General features: G+C 41.4%; 1 protein-coding gene across 2 annotated transcripts in view; it reads right to left on the bottom strand.

Annotated features, from left to right (window-relative positions):
- PTPRE (protein tyrosine phosphatase receptor type E) overlaps positions 1–14,467 on the bottom strand; it is a 170,802-nt gene that overhangs the window by 136,483 nt on the left and 19,852 nt on the right. The gene's annotated exons all lie outside the window — the stretch shown is intronic.

The raw sequence follows: 14,467 nt of genomic DNA, 5'->3' as shown, positions 1-14,467 counted from the left end.
CATTCCCGACTGTGTTTTCAACTATGTTTTCAACCCCCAGGTGTTTCACAGCTAGAACTGAGATCTATATAATCTCATCTTTTATATGCCACCAGAACCACTGTTCTAGGTGGTTCACAGCCCGAGATATGTTTTTTTTTAATTGATCCCCTTCTCTCCAGCCTCAGTCTCTCACACCGTGTGAAGCAGCTTCATGCTGATAGGACAGCGTCAGAGGCTGTGCGGTAGCTCCACCTCAGGGGAATCGCTGGTGTTGACACCCATTTGTCTAGTATATCCTCATTTGTATATTTAGAAAAAAGCTCATAACTTTTCAAATAGTAAACTTTTTGGGACACAATTTTCACTACCATTATCCGCGTGACAGCGCCTATTAGATTAGCTAGGAGATTGGGCATTACTAAACTAGTGACAGATCCTCTTTAAAGGGATTCTCTGAGAATATATAAATTATTTTCTTCTGGGGCAACCGATACAGCTCCTGCCAGGGTTGTCATTCTGGCTCCAACGACTCCTGAATGACAATTCTGCCAAGTTATGTGTTAATATAAGACGGCAGATGTATCATTACATAACTGAACCAACTTGTCATACAGGAAGCTGACAAAAGCTGGGTGATATCTATGGAATCCATATTGGTTGACATCAAACTTTTCCGAAAACCTGGCCAAGATAGCTGTCGATTGAATACTCGCTTGGCCAACAACTCCCCCCCCCCCCAACATATGTGATCAGATCAGCAAAGCAGGCATTTTTGTTTCAATATGAGAGATGGATAAGCAGCTGCCAGAAACCCCTCACAACGCTTATCTGCTAGGAAAAAAGAGGATCAGGATATTGAAATCTAGTGGGCCACGCCCATACACATTACATTGTTGGAAAATGTCCCCCAAAACTATGATATACTTCTGATACTTCTCTTATCTGAATCGTTCCATTTACAAGAAATACTGAATACAGATCAGAAAAGCTGCAGAGAGATCCAATTACTCACAGCTTCCATAGGTTTTGCTACTTCTGTGCCATAGACAATCAGGGCTGGATCAAGGTTTGTGGAGGCCCCTGAGCAGATATGTGGGGTGGCCCCTACCCCTTTTAAAATGCAAAAAGTTTATAAGTTAGGTATAACAAAGGAATACTTAAACGTTTGACAAACTTCTGACATGTCATAGTGACATGTCAGAAGTTCTGAATGGTGGGGGTCCGAGCACTGAGACCCCCCCACCCATCGCTATAACTAAATCCGATGTATCGGTGTACGGGCTCATAGACTTTCTATTGAGCCCGTACTCTGATACATTGATTTTCGGAAAAAGCCGAACAGACCCGAAGCAGCTGAGCGCTCACACGAGCGCTTCTGCAGCTTCATTTTAGCAATTGGTGGGGGTCTCAGTGCTCGGACCCCCACCAATCAAAACTTCTGACAGTTTGTCAAACGATTAGTTACCATTTAAGGTTATTTCTATATGGCGCCCAAATAACAACTCCATACAGTTTCCAAGTAAGAGGGCAATACAATGCCAGTATAAACCGGTACAGCTCCTTAGATGATGTATTTGGCCCTAAACATATTACAGACTGGAGTAAATGGCGGTCTGCATTCTGTTGATGGTCTCACAAATGATTCATATGTCCTCAGGCTACTGTTTTCTCCCCATTGCCCATAGGAAGAAGTGGTAATCTGAAGACTTTCTAGGTGTCTAGTATTAGCTTTCAGCAGAGGCTTGGTGCACGGGGCAGATAGACAGACAAATCTCCAGAGCAAAGTCAAAATGAAACAGATATAGATATTACATATATATATATATATATATATATATATATATATATATATATATATATATATATATACAGTGGAAGAAATAAGTATTTGATCCCTTGCTGATTTTGTAAGTTTGCCCACTGTCAAAGTCATGAACAGTCTAGAATTTTTAGGCTAGGTTAATTTTACCAGTGAGAGATAGATTATATTAAAAAAAAATAAGAAAATCACATTGTCAAAATGATATATATTTATTTGCATTGTGCACAGAGAAATAAGTATTTGATCCCCTACCAACCATTAAGAGTTCAGCCTCCTCCAGACCAGTTACACGCTCCAAATCAACTTGGTGCCTGCATTAAAGACAGCGGTCTTACATGGTCACCTGTATAAAAGACTCCTGTCCACAGACTCAATTAATCAGTCTGACTCTAACCTCTACAACATGGGCAAGACCAAAGAGCTTTCTAAGGATGTCAGGGACAAGATCATAGACCTGCACAAGGCTGGAATGGGCTACAAAACCATAAGTAAGACGCTGGGTGAGAAGGAGACAACTGTTGGTGCAATAGTAAGAAAATGGAAGACATACAAAATGACTGTCAATCGACATCGATCTGGGGCTCCATGCAAAATCTCACCTCGTGGGGTATCCTTGATCCTGAGGAAGGGGAGAGCTCAGCCGAAAACTACACGGGGGGAACTTGTTAATGATCTCAAGGCAGCTGGGACCACAGTCACCAAGAAAACCATTGGTAACACATTACGCCGTAATGGATTCAAATCCTGCAGTGCCCGCAAGGTCCCCCTGCTCAAGAAGGCACATGTACAGGCCCGTCTGAAGTTTGCAAATGAACATCTGGATGATTCTGAGAGTGATTGGGAGAAGGTGCTGTGGTCAGATGAGACTAAAATTGAGCTCTTTGGCATTAACTCAACTCGCCGTTTTTGGAGGAAGAGAAATGCTGCCTATGACCCAAAGAACATCGTACCCACTGCCAAGCATGGAGGTGGAAACATTATGTTTTGCGGGTGTTTCTCTGCTAAGGGCACAGGACTACTTCACCGCATCAATGGGAGAATGGATGGAGCCATGTACCGTCAAATCCTGAGTGACAACCTCCTTCCCTCCACCAGGACATTAAAAATGGCTCGTGGCTGGGTCTTCCAGCACGACAATAACCCAAAACATACAGCCAAGGCAACAAAGGAGTGGCTCAAAAAGAAGCACATTAAGGTCATGGAGTGGCCTAGCCAGTCTCCAGACCTTAATCCCATCGAAAACTTATGGAGGGAGCTGAAGATCCGAGTTGCCAAGCGACAGCCTCGAAATCTTAATGATTTACAGATGATCTGCAAAGAGGAGTGGGCCAAAATTCCATCTAACATGTGTGCAAACCTCATCATCAAAAAAACGTCTGACTGCTGTGCTTTCCAACAAGGATTTTGCCACCAAGTATTAAGTCTTGTTTGCCAAAGGGATCAAATACTTATTTCTCTGTGCACAATGCAAATATATATATATCATTTTGACAATGTGATTTTTTTTATTTTTTTTAATATAATCTATCTCTCACTGGTAAAATTAACCTAGCCTAAAAATTCTAGAATGTTCATGTGTTAGACAGTGGGTAAACTAACAAAATCAGCAAGGGATCAAATACTTATTTCCTTCACTGTATATATATATATATATATATATATATATATACACACACACACTAAGGGTAACAGCTGGGCTCCGTTCAAAATACATTTACGTCTACATTAAAAGTATGCTTTACTTCTTAAAAAAAATTAACGCAAAATAGGTTTCTATAAAGGCCAATGTATGCCAAGACAGTCCTCTTGGAATATGTTTGAAAGCTTAAATGAAAAAATAAGCAACTTATAAAAAATATTCTATGCATCTCCATGGTAACAGACTACAAGCAGACCCTGTGTAGTCTTAGGCCCCATGTACACGACCGTAAAATCGCCCATAATTACAGACCGTAATTACGGGCCCATTCATTTCTATGGCCGACAGACACCTTCCCGTATATTTACGGGAGGGTGTCCGTGCCGTAGAAACCTGCCCGAAAGATAGGACATGTCCTGTTTTATTATTTTACGGACCGTGCTCCCATACTTTATAATGCAAGCACAACCCGTAAAAATGGACGGCGTAATAATGGCACGGCCTTACTCTGCAATCATACGCTTCCATCTGTCCCATACTTCTTTCTAACCTACTGAATAAATGTAGGGGACAGGTGGCATGGAATATAACAACAGTATAAGACTACACAGAGTTTACTTGTAGTCTGTTACCATGGAGACACATAGGTCTTCATAGGAGCTGTAGACACAAAATGACGATACATTTTTTGATGTATTAGGATGATGTAAAAAATGTTGGTGTGAAGGTGGACATAGCTTTTAAAGTAATCATTCAAAAATAGGATCACATATGCTTACGCTGTGTTAAAACATTATATATAGCACAAGCACATGGCAATGCAGTGTGCATGGCAAGGTCATAAATACTATAGAGGCAGACCATGCAGTTGCTATGGGGCCCTTGGAGAAAAGGGTCAAGCCCAGGTTGGTCCAATCCCCTTTGTTACTGAGTGGCAAGAACCTGTGCTGGACTCCCTTCTCCAAACGAATTGCACTGATTAAAAAAAAAAAAAATGGGGTAGGTTATTGGCCGTGGAGGGGAAAACATCTACAATGCCCGTCTGTACTAGTTGGCAAAACCAGAAACATAATGGGAAGCCCATTTTAAATCTTCTATGTTAGCAATTGGTGGACGACCAATGCATAGCTCCCAACATTCGTGGGGCATTTTAAGCCACAAAACATCCCAGAAATACCCACTCCGGGCCACACTTGTATAGACCCTTACCCCTTTAAGGCCCATTTCGTGGGACAATCCTGCAAAAATGGAAGGGTTGTACTGCGGCCCACATAGTGCCAAAAGTGCATAAAATGTTTCTAGGAGAAAATACTTCTGAATCACATGGATTTGCATAGAAAAGAACTTATATACCTCTCTGTCTGTTATGGGGCCCATGGAGCGGGGAGCCCAGCTCAGGTGTCCCTATAATCCTTCATTAGGGCTGTGTGAGTAGGCAAAATGTTCTTCATAGAGACTAAAAATTGTGTCGAAGAGAAAGGGGAACTGGCCTAAGTCCTACTTTACTTCTTTTCTACAGAAAATAAAAATGACACCGCAAATAACATTTTGGTCCTCCTATCTCGGGATGAAGCCATGGGAACTAGGCTATAAAGGGGAACCATGGTTGGTTTTGTTATTAGGCTATGTTCACACTGGCTATTTTCAGCCGTTTTTCGGGCTGTAAAAGCACAGAAAAACTGCTAAAAATGCGGGGGCTGAACGCCTCCAAACATCTGCCCATTGATTTTAGTGGGAAAAACGGTGTTCCGTTCCCACCAGGCTGTTTTTATGCGGCCGTTTAAAAAAAACGCTTTGTAAAAAGAAGTGCATGTCATGTCTTGAGCCGTTTTTGGAGCCGTTTTTCATTGACTCAATGGAAAAACAGCTCCAAAAATGGCTATGAAAAACGCCGCAAAAAACGCAAGTTGCTTAAAAACGGTTGAAATTCAGGAGCTGTTTTCCCTTGAAAACAGCTCCGTATTTACAGCCGTTTTTTGTTAAGCGTGTGAACATAGCCTAAGGCATCTTTTACTCTTTGTACGTTCCTGTATCAATAGGTTTTTAAGGGTGTGAATTGCACCTCCACTGACAAATAATAGCTCGTCATCTCAGAAATTCTGCATCTAATTAAAAGGGTTGTTCAGTTTAGAGAAAAAACATTTTCATATATAAGAGAATTCTGAGTTAATAGAGGGGTCCCCCGTTCAGGTTCCTCATTTTTTGGCCAGAGTGTGGAGCGCTGATAAAGAACGTCTCTCTGGAGGACCTGTCCTGTCCTGTCCTGTCCTGTGTTACTCAGACAACCATTGAATTGAATGCCCTTAAAATTTTATATAATTTTCTAAAATGTTTTTTTTATCCCTCCACTTAATCTACTGTTTGAGTAAACTAGAGGGTCATGACTGCCCTATCGGTCTCTGATTATTCTAAATGGTAGGACGTTGATTGACATAGAAACTGAATGTCCACCTGGCATCTTAACATCTAGCTACTGCATTGTGAGAGCTTCAATCACTACTGGGGGTGGACTACTCAAAAAGACCAGAGAAATCCCCAAAAATGTCTCTTGCATGGAAAATACTGGAATATCCTAACTATTGAGCTGAAGTCTTCCTATAGTTCTTCTCTGTTGATCCCTTTCCTGTCATCTCCTCCAGTTTCTATTGTTGTCAGGTTCCGGAGACGGCTTCCTGAGCGCCTCTGCCACCAGTGTCCCCCCTTATACATGGGAGAGCAACTAACTTCCTGTCCCATCCTACAGTATACACATTCCAAAATGTAAGGGTTCACAGCGGTCTATTTTTTTTTTTTTTAACATGGTCCGGCTTTAACCCTTTGAAGACCGGGCCAATTTTGGCCACGAGGAGAAGAAGAAAATGTTGACCTTTTTTTTAGCATTGTGACGGTTCACTTTTTTATTCGACTTAGCAGGAGAAGTTGTAGGTGCCAATTTATGGTACATATACATTAGCGTTTCATTTATATACATTTTTATTTTGGCAAAAATGCAGATTTTTTTTTTTAAGGTATACACCGATCATCATAAAAGATACCATTAATGTACAGGTTGTTACGTTTGCTCCGATAACGGTTGTCACCCAGTGTTTTGAATGTCCAATATACCTCAGTATACAGTGATAATTGATCAGAAATAATTGCTGCATAACTAGGCAGATCTGCCATTCAGAGGCCTGGAACATCTGGGTGACAACCCCTGTGAAAGATATAACATGGAAACAGCTAAATAGTATTTTGTGGACTTTTCTGACACGTATTTTAATTTAGATGGACGTGTCCTTTAAGCCCGGTCACTATTGTAGGCATTGGGGAAATAAAATGCAGGATGATGATGTGATTTACAGTGTTTCCTACAAATCAGTTTAGAGGAAAAGAAGTAAAATATGTTATTGTGGCTGCAGAAGGAGAGTTCTACATTTTTATTCTCAGTTCAGTTCCACGATATTGTATCACCTTTTCTGAAGAATTGCACCAGGAGACATAGGAAACTTTATTTCCTTTGGAAGGACCTTATACTTGATCATTTATTGTGCCTCCAATGCATCAACTTCAAGAACTGACTGTCCACTTGCTGCCTAATATATCCCACCTCTTGTCAGGTGATAATCAATGAAATTCACTTCACCTGTCACTGTTTTAGGGTATGCTCCCACGTAGCGCCGCCCGCAAACGAGGGCTGCATACGATGGTCGGGCTTTCAAACCGATTATTATTAGCCGCACACGATTTTGCAGTTGAAAGGCAGTTTTACCCGAAAAATAAATCTTGATGGCCGCGCGGTTGTGCGGGTAAACCACAGAATGTCACTTCCTGCAGCGTTCGGGCCTGTAATGTTCTGGATTCTGGGATACAATGGGAAATTCTCCTATAGAATCCCCCTTACCCAAATATTTGGGTGAAGCTACTCAGCTAGTCTCAGGACTTCATTGTATGATACCCGGGATAACATCTACCGTAGGTTGAACCAGAATACATGGAAAAAGTTTGGAGGTACGATTACTAGGGGCAATGACAAATGAAAGTCAATGCAGAAACGTACCGGTGAGGGGAGATCAATGAACTGTGGATGAAAGAAGATGCAGGCAGACTATCTTAGGTCAGTAGCAGTGGTCAGACAGAATCAGGATACCGTGGAACTATCATCAATGCAGTCATACAAGCCGGAGGTCAGGTAACGGAGGTCAGGCAGAACGGATATGCAGTACCGTGGAGCAGTCAGAAGTGTAGTTAGGCAAGCCAAGCCAGGGTCAAAGCAGCTAAGATTATTGTAGGTTTTTAGCAGTAGAACACAAAAGTAACACACGAGTTACAACAGGGATTAAACCGCTAAAACTAAGAAAGAGAGAAACATATTTAAAAAATTTGCTCGACTTGGATTGGCCGGTTTGCTGCACCGCCCACAATCCCTGCCCACCCTCGAGGATCTGCCCCTGGAGCCCGGACAGGTAAGTTCATTTCAATGCCATATGTTTTTTCTAATGAAACACACATGGGATTCCTTGTTTTATAGGCTATAAATGTGGGTGAAGTCTCTGGTCTATCGGACATATCCTAGCTCTGGACTAATTACCATTTCATCGCTGATACCAAATATATCACACTCTACAGGCATCGATTCAAGTATATCTCTGCAAAGTAAGAAAGATGGAAAGGGGTTGCCTGCCAGGGAGACCTAAGAGGGGGAAGATGATCTCTCTGGGTGACCCGGTGACAGAAAAATGCAGCCTTACATGAGTTTAAATGGCTGACAGCTACTTCATGTCCCAAAAGCTAAAGGCAGGAGACATCAGAGAGAAAGGCTGCACACAGGTACTGCACAGGAGGATTCAGAAGCACAATTAAGATTTCTTTTTGATGGAGGATCCTTTAAGAACACTATGAACATTGATAGCTTTAGCACAAACTCCACCTTAAAAAATTTATTTTACGAGTCTCAGTCCTGTCAATCATTTGCCACAGGACTGTGTCTGGTAGTGCCTTGCAGGACCTGTTAATGTTTACACATTACATGCTGGTAATAACCCGTCTGTGAATCCGTTCACCGTGCAGATGTTTAGGCATGGACCGCTAGCTTTAAAATACCAACATGCATTTTAATGGCTCCTTGTCTGCTCCAGATCTCGGCAAAGTATCATGTAGAATATTTGAATGAAGGGTGACCAGAAGTCAAAATGTTGATTCTAATATTTAAATGTCTATTTGATGTCGAAATCTTTGAAGTTTCTGGTAGGGGGTGAGAGTCTTTGAAGATGGCATTTTGTATGAAGTCCTTCCCACAGGACAGCTTTTGTTCGGGGGAGACATGAAAAGCTTTAACTTTCACTGTAATTCGGTAAGAATACAACAAGATAAGCGGAAAAACGGTTTTATGCCGTGCATAATGCGGCCTTTTCAGCAGAGAGCAAAGCATGATCGGAACAAAAAAGAATATTGAATATTTCAAACTGTGACTTATAGTGGAAGATTGCTGCCATCGGAAAGCAGATTTCACTTTAAATCTATTCGTTCTTGAGGATAAATATGTTTCTTCTCGCTCATTGTTCAGTGGGACAGTCCTCGGGTGTATTAAGCTGCAGGTCAATATGTTCACTTAGTGTGACTGATATAACTGCAGGTCTCCTTAGGCCTCACTTGCTCGTCTGTCTCTCCAAGTCATATGGAAACGACTTTCTGAATATCTTTAACTAAGCCTGCCATAAAGCAGGTCCTGAATTTACTACAATATAAAGAATCGCACTATGCCTGGCGACAACCAGGACTATAACTATAACCCCCTAGTACCTATAATATGATTTTCCATAACGTTAGTAGGTCCAAAGTTGTGTGATGATCATAATATATCATTATAGGTGTCAGTGCTCTCCGTTTTTTTTGTTACATAGCTATAAATCACCTGCGTCTCTTCACAAAGTCATAGAGATACATTGTAAAATTTTGGGTGCCTGTAGTCACCACTAGGGGGAGCATATTACATACAGATTTCCACAGCTTTTATTGAATTGAATACTATAAATCTCCATACCCCCTAGTGGCAGCTGCAGGCAGAAAGAATTTTATAATTTAAAACAGACCTGTGATGTCTCCTGACATTTCTATTTTAGTAAATACTTGCATTCCTCATGAAATAACAATTCTTGATCATATTTCCTTAGAACTCTGTGTTGTGTCATTCCTCTGTTATTCCTCCTAGAAATCTAGGAATAAATTGACAACTGGGTGTTACTAGTTGGGGGTGTGTCCCTACACAGACTGACAATGTCCAATCAGTGCTGACAGAGACTGTGTAAGGACACGCCCCTTTAACAAATGGTAACACCCAGCAGTCAATTTATTCATACATTTCTAGGAGGAATAAGAGAGGAAAAGCACAACGCAGAGTTCTAAGAAAATATGTTCTAGAATTGCTATTTCATGGGAAATACAAGTGTTTACTAAAATAGACATGTCAGGAAAGGTGACGGGTCCTTTTTAATTCTAAGGGGGTGGATGGCACAGTGGCCATCTTTATTTGGCTGGGCCACTTTAAGATTGGTGGTGGACCTGGCCACCATCAGAAAATTTAAGAGAATTTCCTTCAATATAGAAAAACTTTAAATCTCTATAAATATAGTTCCCTAAGCTGTCCTCTCCCGTCATAATTTGTTTCTCTGTTTCTGAAAAGCTTGCTGGAAGCAATATGACTGCTATTTCAGCTCCTACAGAAGTCTGCACCCAGATTTCCTAAAGTATGTAGAAGCAAGGTGTGAATCACTGCTAACTACACACTTTCAGTTACAATTCCTCACCTTTTTCAAGATCTTGGCTTGCTGCTAGTGAATGGAACATCCAGAGGCTGAAAATCCATACAAACCTAACACTCCTCACAGTAGAACTGTCAGTTGAACAGCTTGGACTTCTGGAGAATGCTTAGGATAGGACTCAAGGCCGCAGATTATTTGGTCCGCACAGTTAAGAAAAATGAGCTAATCACCTATGACCTATAATATCTATCAATGAAACCCAGTCATAGCCATACTGGGTCCTTTGTGGGGTAAGCTTTATATAGTAAAGAGCCCTCGGCAATGCATTTTTGGGGGATTTTTTTTTGGAAGGAGGGAATAGGAGAATAGCTAAGAAAAACCAGACTACTGGTAAAAGATGGGAAACACACAGTTAAAATATATTAAAAGTTTGCATGTAGTACAGTCACATATAACAGAATCATGCAGTGCACAAATAATACCTCCATGCAGTGCCAAGATGAGACTACTACCCACTCCTAAAATAGCAGCGCCCCACAATGCTCAAATAACACCACAATAAAATGCCCACTTTTACCGCCATATAGTTTTCAAATAATAAAATGAATTGCTAAAATAATATTGCCATGTGGTGCTCCAATAAGACTGGCATACATTTAGGGCTGAGCAATCAATCGAAAAATAATCAAAATTCAGCGCAATTAACCGACGCCATCTTGCGAATTTCAGTTTTATCAATTATTTTCCCCTGGTTTAAACTGTATCTGCACAGATTAGAGGAGCAGAGAGATCTCCTCCACTCGTCATTGGGACGGGGTTAGGTGAGTATGTATATTATTATTTTTATCAGGCACTATTGGGGGCAGCTGTGGGGGCATTATACAGCATGGGTGCAGCTATGAGGGGACTTTATACTGTGTGTGGGGTGCAGCTATAGGGGCATTATACTATGTAGAGGAAGTTATGGGGTATTATAATGTGGGGAGGGCAGTTATGGGGGCATTATACTGTGTGGAGGGCAGTCATAGGGGCATTATACTGTGTGGAGGGCAGTTATAGGGGCATTATACTGTGTGGAGGGCAGTTATAGGGGCATTATACTGTGTGGTGGGCAGCTATGGGGTGCGTTATACTATGTAGGGGCAGCTATGGGGGCATTATACTGTGTGGGAAGCACTATGGGGCAATATAATGTGTGGGGGCAGTGTCAGGGTGTCAGGGGGTAAATTCCATAATCGTAATCAAGGTTACATGTTCAATTAATCGTGATTGTGATTTATAATTGTCCAGCCCTACATACATTACACAAATAATACTGCCAAACTTTGCAAATAATTCTTCTACACAGTTTCCAAATAATACTGCCATACAATGCACAAAATAATTATATACAGCACCCAAACAATACTGCCATACAGTGCACAAACAATACTGTCATACAGTGCACAAACAATACTGCCATACAGTGCACAATTAATACTGCCATACAGTGCACAGATAATACTGCCATACAGTGCACAAACAATATTGTCATACAGTGCACAAACAATATTGTCATACAGTGCACAAACAATACTGCCATACAGTGCACAAATAATACTGCCATACAGTGCACAGATAATACTGCCATACAGTGCACAATTAATACTGCCATACAGTGCACAGATAATACTGCCATACAGTGCACAAACAATATTGTCATACAGTGCACAAACAATACTGCCATACAGTGCACAAATAATACTGCCATACAGTGCACAGATAATACTGCCATACAGTGCACAATCAATACTGCCATACAGTGCACAGATAATACTGCCGTACAGTGCACAAACAATACTGCCATACAGTGCACAAATAATACTGCCATACAGTGCACAGATAATACTGCCATACAGTGCACAATCAATACTGCCATACAGTGCACAGATAATACTGCCATACAGTGCACAATCAATACTGCCATACAGTGCACAGATAATACTGCCATACAGTTCACAAACAATACTGACATACAGTTCACAAACAATATTGTCATACAGTGCACAAATAATACTGCCATACAGTGCACAAGCAATACTGCCATACAGTGCACAAACAATACTGCCATACAGTGCACAAACAATACTGCCATACAGTGCACAAACACTTTGGGTGATCTTACAACTTACAGTCCACGCTTTAAAACGCCGGAGAAGGAACACAGTCTGTTAGAATTGATGCAATGATATCAGACGCCCCATTAAAACGGCATTTCCCTCTGAATATAATCTACAGTTGAAGCACATTCTCTGTAAAGCGTCTGAACACTTTGTAACATCCTCATCGTCGTCCAGTCATGTCAGTGAGGCTTCCTATCGGGGAAGCCATAATTATACATTTGCTCAGGCTGGAGCCGCTGGTATCGGTTTCATTAAGTTACATCTGTGCAAGTGCCGTGTGAACCACAAAGACTTTTGCACCTTTCAGCATTACCACAGCAACAGAGTCTTTTCATTTCATGGTGAGTATGACGTCATCTCCACAATGATAAGCGCTGTACACATTAACAGGATTTCACTAATCTGCCTTCATGTCCACTTATGGCCCAGTTATCAGTATAATAAAAGACTATGTTAAAAAAAAATATTTATTATATTTATTATAATTTATTTATTAAAACATAATTCCACATTGAACAACATTAACCCCGGACCGGGCCAATTTTGGCCTTAAAGGACCAGAACAACTTTTTGATTATTTCTCTTTGCATCCCGATGCTCATAACTTTTTTACTTTTTGTTTAAGTTAGGGCACGGCCAGACGTGGCGGAATTCCTCCGCAACTGTCCGCATCAATGCCGCACAGAATCTGCGTTGCAGATTCTGCTGCGGATCTGCACAAAATGTGCAGTAAATTGATGCGGACTAGCTGCTGCGGACTGCGGGAAAAGTGCTTCCCTTCTCCCTATCAGTGCAGGATAGAGAGAAGGGACAGCACTTTCCCTAGTGAAAGTAAACGATTTTCATACTTACCGGCCGTTGTCTTGGTGACGCGTCCCTCTTTCGGCATCCAGCCCGACCTCCCTGGATGACGCGCCAGTCCATGTGACCGCTGCAGCCTGTGCTTGGCCTGTGATTGGCTGCAGCCGTCACTTAGAGTGAAACGTCATCCTGGGAGGCCGGACTGGAGACAGACGCAGGGAGTTCTCGGTAAGTATGAACTTATCTATTTTTTTACAGATCCATGTATATTGAGATCGGTAGTCACTGTCCCGGGTGCAGAAACAGTTACTGCCGATCGCTTAACTCTTTCAGCACCCTGGACAGTGACTATTTACAGACGTCTCCTAGCAACGCTCCCGTCATTACGGGAGCCCCATTGACTTCTTCAGTCTGGCTGTAGACCTAGAAATACATAGGTCCAGCCAGAATGAAGAAATGTCATGGTAGTAAAACGAATACGCTCCGCAGCACACATAAGATCTGCGGACTTCATTGCGGAATTTTGACTCTCCATTGAAGTCAATGGAGAAATTCCGCCATGAGTCCGCCACTGCTCCGCAACAGACAGAGCATGCTGCGGACACCAAATTCCGCTCCGCAGCCTATGCTCCGCAGCGGAATTTTACGCCTAGTCTAAACGAACACTGCTAAATTAAAGTGTAAGTCAATGGACAAACGGCACCGCTGCGGATTAACGCTGCGGAGTGTCCGCAGCGGAATTTCAGTGAAATTCCGCCACGTGTGAACCCGCCCTTAGGTGTATCAGACTTTTTTTTTTGCGGGGCGAGTTGTATTTTATGTAGGTGCCGTTTTTTTAGTCCATTTACATTATTGTTTAATTTATATTCGTATTTATTTTGGCAACAATGCAAAAAAAAAAATGCAGTTTTTTTTACAGCATAGATTGATCATCATAAATGGCGCGATACATTTATTGTGCAGGTTGTGACGGTTTCAATGATACCAAATATGTGTATATTATTTTATGTTTTGAAACTTTTATTTAACCCCTTCCCCCTGCTTGCATTCTGGGCCCTGATGACCAAGCCATTTTCTAAATTTTTCCATTGTCACATTCGAAGAGCTATAACTTTTTTATTTTTGCGTCGACATAGCTGTTTAAGGTCTTGTTTTTTGCGACACGTCTTGTAGTTTTTATTGGTACCATTTGAGAGTAGATGCGACTTTTTGATCACTTTTTATCAAATTTTTTTAAAGTCAGGATTAACAGAAAACAGCAATTCTTCCAGAGTTTTTTATTTTATTTTTTATGGCGTTCACAGTGCGGGTTAAATAATGT

Source organism: Rhinoderma darwinii, chromosome 11 (genome assembly GCF_050947455.1).
Source record: "Rhinoderma darwinii isolate aRhiDar2 chromosome 11, aRhiDar2.hap1, whole genome shotgun sequence".
NCBI lineage: Eukaryota > Metazoa > Chordata > Amphibia > Anura > Rhinodermatidae > Rhinoderma > Rhinoderma darwinii.
The sequence above is the reverse complement of the archived record's forward strand: the minus strand, read 5'-3'. Positions and strand labels throughout refer to the sequence as shown.